Genomic DNA, 6752 nt, shown 5'->3' with positions numbered 1-6752 from the left:
GAATGCACTAAAATTAGGGGAACCCTACAGAGATACTGTTCAGTCTTTGATTCTCCTTGTTAAAATGTGTCAACAAGTTTTCCAAGGGATAATAGCTTTCACACAGAACACTGTAGACATAACGTGTATGAAGGGCTGGGTTTGCTAAGCCTGCTGATGGGTTTTTGCACTATTGTATTTTAGCTGTGACAGGCTGGTTTTTAGTAATACTGCTGGGACTGCATCTTCGCTGGGCATCTGCAAAACACCACTTCTTGTACTGGAGGTATCTGAAGCAACTGGCTACAGAGATCCATTTTTCCTCAGGTGTCATAAGTTTAGGAAATAGAAAGTACAGCTTAAGAGTTTTAAAATGCAAAGGGTAAATACATGAAACTTGGCACATGAAGAACAATTTTTGTCTACTTTTTAAGTGTTATTACACATCTTTCCCCACCCAGATTCAAGGAGGGTTCTTCCCTCCAAGCTTACTTTTTTCTTTATAATGATGGGATGCTATAGGCAGAACTCTGCAGCCACCAGAATCACCACCTCCCCACAGCTATATTACTATTCCCATTAATATTCCCAGCTATATTAATATTCCCATTATTACTACAGGGAATTATCCTAGGGTTTCTCACACACTAAACACTGAATGCAATGTACTACATATGGGTAAGAAGGAAATAGGAAGAAAAAAAAAAAAAGGAGTCTGGAAAACCTGTGTATTGCGGACACATGAACTAGAAACAAAATGGTGATTAAAACCAAATATCATTTGTGGATGGTGGGCATGAGCAAAATAATGCCTTGTTTTTCCTGCTATGTCACTGACTGTTAAGCAGTAAATTCAAGAAAGACTGGGACAGCTATTCCCTTACACCCATGGAAGCAAACATTACCTGGAGGCTGCACACATAATGCACTGCCAGAGCACAGGGAAAAAAATAAATCATAAGCAGGATCTTGGCTGATGTGATTTGTACCTAAATTTAACTTCAGGTAATAGAGAACTGACTATAGCAAAAGGCTGAGATATCTGAGGTACCATCAAACCCGAGTGAATGAGGCTGCAGTGCCACTCAGAATAAATGGCAGCAATGCCACCCATCCCAGAGGGCTGCATCACTTAAGTGTTGACAGCAACTTGTGAAACTCCTCACATCCTTGCTTTCATGGCCAAGCATGTCACATGCCTCAGTACTCATGACAAGGTTAATCTACCCACTCAAGGGTAAGAGTTTGAAAGACAGATGTAAGCACAGGTTTTAACAAAACAATTCATGCCAACTATATTTGTTGTGGACCAGACATTTGTTTCCATTTGTTCTCAAGAGGGAATAGCTTCTCCATCTCATGAGTTTGTCAACAACACAAAGCTCATCTCCTTTCCATTATTCTCCCAGTTTACTAATATGCATTTTAAAAAATGTTAAATTATATTGTTAATATGTATATAAATGTATTTCAATACATACATTTTATATACATATATGCATAGATTTCCAAATATGTACTTATAAACAATTTACACTGTAAGAATTATTGTATAAATATTTATAATGAATAACTTTAATTTATTCTCATTGGACCTACTAAAATAAACTCCATTTCATCATCTCCTTGTTTCCAGGAGGTAGCACTGGGACAGCAGTTAATCCAGTTACAATCTACTCTGGAGATGAGAACTTTCAGTAGGCAGGAATTTTCAGGAGGGCAAATGGGCCTCACCACTGTGAGTTAGTAAAGTGTGACTGCCTGGTGACACACAGCACCCACTTGGCTGCCAACTCATGTGAGGATTGCACCTGCCTCTACTTCATGTTTGTTTCCCCAGAAAGGTTAACAGCAGCAACAATCTCACTCTTGGGGGATGCAATTACTCTCTTCGCTGATGTCCACTGGGGCACAGCATCTACAGTGAAGGCACTGCAGGTCTCTCTGAAACAGCTGCCACCTCATTGTCCTCATCAGAGGGCAACATTCACCATTATCAGAAACGAGAAAGGAAATCTGAATTGCATAGTAAGAGTTCACAGCAGAGCAGCCTTCACTGGAAGCAGGAGCACTGCCAAAATGACAGTAGTGATTAGCTTTTCACCTACCATATGTGAAACATTTTAGTACCTAGTTCTCTCTTTTGCCAATCTACTCTGCCACTAAATATAAAATTGTATTTGAATATGTGTGCAGGGGTAATATACAACTTCCTATATGTAAGAACTAGCTCCATCAAAGGAAAATATATTGGTAGTCTCAGTAATTAAAAAAACCCCCAAACTTAGGAGAAAACTGTTCCACATCTTACTCCAGCTCTGTTTGCACAAGGATTTGTCTGGAGTACATTGGACAATCTCTAGAGCTCCTTACAGACAGCAGGATCGCTTGAGCTGCTGCTGCCTGGTCAGAAGGTTACACACAGCAAAACCCCAAAAAGCCGTATCATGAGACCTAACACAGAAGAACATGGTTCTTCAGAACACCACCCATGTGCACAAGGGTCACTGCTGCTCCTCCCCCACAAAATTAACAGCATCCTTAGATGCATGATTTAATGAGTCAAGAGACTTCAGCAACAAGGCAACAGCTTTGTTCTGGCATGGGCCTGGCCAGCTGGTTTTTGTGCTATGGTGAAAATGCTCTAAACCAGTTCACAAATCTAACTGAAGTTCTAGAAACCCACAGAACTACAAACCTCCTCCTCCAAACATCTACAATGACCCACAGAAAAGCATACCCAGGGCAGAGAGTGTGTGTCAACACCCTGATGAAGACACCAATACCTCCGTATGCTGCTCCAGATAGTTGCATTGGCATGAAAAGGAATGGTGGGTGTACTGCAGCATGGGAAGGCAAGGGCAGAAGGTAACACCAAACTCCTCAAACTACCAATGCCACTGCTGCCTCTGCTTGATGCAACTGCATTTTTCCAAGAGCTAAAATGCAGGGAATTCAAGTAATTACACCACCTGGGAATGCATGCCCAAAGAGGCTCTACTAGAAACAAAACAATGCTGATATGTATGAAACCAGAACGTGAGAGTTAAGACTACTTTGACCAAGATTGCCTAAGTCATCAACTACATATCTCTATGCTAGTTTTCCTATATTGTGGCACATCAGACCTATTAAGACATGAAGAACATATCCTCACCTTGTGAATCCTATGTGTTGTGCACACAGAACAAAGTTCAGAAATCATTCTGGATCCTGCAACTAAGCAGGTAAAGTGAGCAATGCTAGTGTAACCATCTTTAAATCTTTGCAAGAGCAGTGTAACATTATCTTTTTTCATTAAGTTGTCCATCAGGAAACCAAAGGCTGCAAGAATAGCCACTGCATTAATGAGGTAGCAGGTTTGTGTAACCTATGTGGATTGCAGCCAAGACATGAAGGTCAGCTCCTCACTAGCAATCCATTAAATTGCATCCTTAGGACACCACATGTAAATAATTTGACAGAATGAGCAAGTGAAACCATGTGACTGGAAACTTGGCCAAGAACCTGAGATACTTATTGTCGCTGCCAGTTTTCCAGGAAGAAGCATTTGCAAAGAAACAGCAAAAATAAAACAGTCAACCAGTGGTAACATACAGGAATACTGCAAGTTTGAGTCCAAGAAGAGTCCAGGGTAATGAAGAGAGCAAACCCAGGGAATCGTGGCACAGACAACACAATCACATGATGCTGTCCTAGGAGCTGCATGCTTTTTCACAGTGCAGCATTACTTACCCAAAAGGAAATGGTTTGTGTATGCTGAGGAATGCTCTGACTGCAGTACTGTTGTTTAGGTACTCACACTGCCCAAGCTTGTATTTTAAGCTGAATCATATAGGAAGTAATGTGTAATTTTGCACCACTACACTCAAGTAGCTGAAGAACCCAAAGACACCTTCCACACATGATTAGGGATTCCAGTGTATCAATTTAGGTGTGGGACTTCCTTTGAAAATTAGTAATGGTGCATCACTTCACATAATAATTTTTGCTAAAATTAAGTGTTAACCTCTGGTTGTGGCTTGCACTCTCGCTTCATCCAACACTCTTCCCCTGCAACCTCACAAAGAAAGGGTCAAGAAACAGTATTGGACGCTTGCCACAACCAAAGGCTCATATTGCCCTTGTCAAAGGAAGCAATTTCCCAAAATGCATTCTTTCAGTGAAGATATTCTTAGTGAGCTTTTAATTTCAATAGAATTTACGTGGCCCTTAAAAATCCTCTGTTCCCTCCCTCCCACCTTTACATGTTTTACATTTTTTCTTTTTAAGTAGTAAAAGCTAGTACTATGCTTGAATATTTGTCAGTTCACGGACTGCTCTCCCAGCACAGACAAGCCCATCAGCTGAACAGTATCAGTTATCAACTCAGGTTTACTACACCACAACAAAAATAGACCTTCTTGAGACTAGTGGCAACTGAGTCAGGTGCATACCAAATGTAACCTACGTGATACCTCCACCTGGTTTATGGAATACGGGGTTTTATCAAGCTTTGTGCTGAAGAGGGCAGTGCACACACAAAGGACATCTAATCGTGCACTCCAAGTGTTTCTTGTTCCACATGGAAGTGCTCAGGACATCCATTGTGTATATTAAAGCCAGAACAGTGGCAGCCAAAGGATTTATGTTCAGCCCTGGACTCCATCGGAGCCATGTTTGTGTGTCATTATCCAGCAATCCAGGCATGGGGAAGACTTATCTTCAGTGCACAACTGCAATCAGCCAGCTGCCTCTGCAGGAGTTAGGTGGACCAAGAAAAGCTATTGTTCCAGGAACTAGGAGTATTAGACAAAAGCTTAAGTTGTTTGGGTGATTCTGAACTGGGTAGTGGCATACATCCTTTTCAGAGAAATGCAGTCTGCCTACAGCCTTATGGTCTTCAGTGGTCATGTCAGGCTACCCCACCCTAAGAGATATATCCATGTGTAGCTAACAGCTGCAAAAATTTTGACTGTCTTTGTGTTTAGTAAGTTCTCCCCACTGCTAGTGTGCCTTCCAAAAGGGAGGTTCCCACAACTGGAGTCCCAGAGTCTCCTGTACTTGAGCTATTTGCAGTTTTTCAGTGTCCTGACTAGCACCTTTAAGTTCTGTATATTGTGATTATCCTCCCCAGTATTTTAAAAAAAAAAATCAATTTCCTGTTTCAGTATTAGATGAGCTCCCTTTTCAACTTGTGAGTTTGAAGCTGTGGAAGCAACCACCTTTTTCTCTCTGCTGGGTTCAGATACCAGATCTTAAGAACACAGGGACTTGCAGCTGCCTGCACACCCTTTCCTACTGTGTAACTGCTATTGAACCACTGCCATACTTCAGTTGAAGAACACATCCACCCTAACTTGACTCTTGACTGCTCTTAGAGAACTCTTCTTTTTGCTGAAAGACAAAAAAAAGGATAACCCTTTATAATTAAATATATTATTTAGAATTATTCGAAGATTATTATTATTATTAGAATTATTATTAGAATTATTCTTATTATTAGAATTATTTCCAGTCACTTTACACTCTTTCAGCTACGCACAAATACTAGCCTCTTCCAGATATTGGTTTAATAGCTGCCTCCCCACAATTTCATTTAGAGCACTTTAAAAAGGCATGGAAGCCTTCCACTCTGTCCAGTTTTTCCAAACTCACAATGTATTCTTAGCATTAAGATTCTTGGAAACAGTAACATGATATACAAGTACTTACCTGTTCTTCCCAGCTGAACTCACCTTTCCCCTTGCAGCTCCAGAAACTTTTTGGCAAACAGCTCCATAGGAAACAATTAAAATAAACCAACCTTCATCACAACTTCTTCATCCACTATCATCTGAGAAGTAACTTTAATGTGAAAGAGTTTACACCCTTCCCCATAGGCTCTGGAACAAGCAGTTGATCAGTGACACTTCCACTCTTTCCTCCATAGGGACTGCAGAAAACCAAGTCTTACAGCTGGGGTAATTAAGAAAAGAGGATCTTAAAACAAAATTTACGTGCCAAGACTAGCATAGATAGTATCACTTAGAAACCATATTCCACTTTCTGCTTGAGTGCACACGCAAGTCTTTTCATCCCGTTAATTTGCATAACAGGAATGACATTATGCCTGACCATCACTTCCAAGAACTGAGACACCCCCAAAAGTTCTCTGTGCTGCACTGACATGGATGTTGACAGTGACAGCAGACCTAGACTACCATGACACACCTGATAAATTATGACATGATGTATCTGTACACTTCAGCTTGAAATATGTTTTGCATGCAGCCTGGCTTTGTATACTACCCAGTGAACTCAATTTAAGCACCCAAATGTTTGGTTTCTTTAAGAGCAAACTTGCCAGAATGAATGCTGAGACATGAAGACAGGTTTCTACGTATGAACTTGGCTTAAACTTACACTGAGCATTTTCTTCTTTGAGCAAAGTTATCACACGTTCCTAATTATCTTCCTTCCTTCAGGATCTTCCAACTGATTCTCCAGGTCAGGAAACAGGGTGGTTACTTACTGGAGTCCACAGTGACAAAAATCAGTAAAAAAGACAACCTATAGGTTTTGCAGTGCAGGATGTCAGCATAGTAAAGTACACACAAACCTCTCAGCTTCATAGGCTGAGGACCACACAGACACTGGAGTAAGTTTTCATTAATAGCATTAAAACAGAGCATATCGATGTTTAAGAAATGCCAAAGCCAGGTTTTCAGTTCTATAATCACCTTCGATCTTTTCATATAAGATGCAGCCACACTACTTATTTCTACAATAGGACTGTAAGCTTCTTACATTGC

This window comes from Parus major, chromosome 1 (assembly GCF_001522545.3).
Source record: "Parus major isolate Abel chromosome 1, Parus_major1.1, whole genome shotgun sequence".
Classification (NCBI taxonomy): Eukaryota; Metazoa; Chordata; class Aves; order Passeriformes; family Paridae; genus Parus; species Parus major.
The sequence above is the reverse complement of the archived record's forward strand: the minus strand, read 5'-3'. Positions refer to the sequence as shown.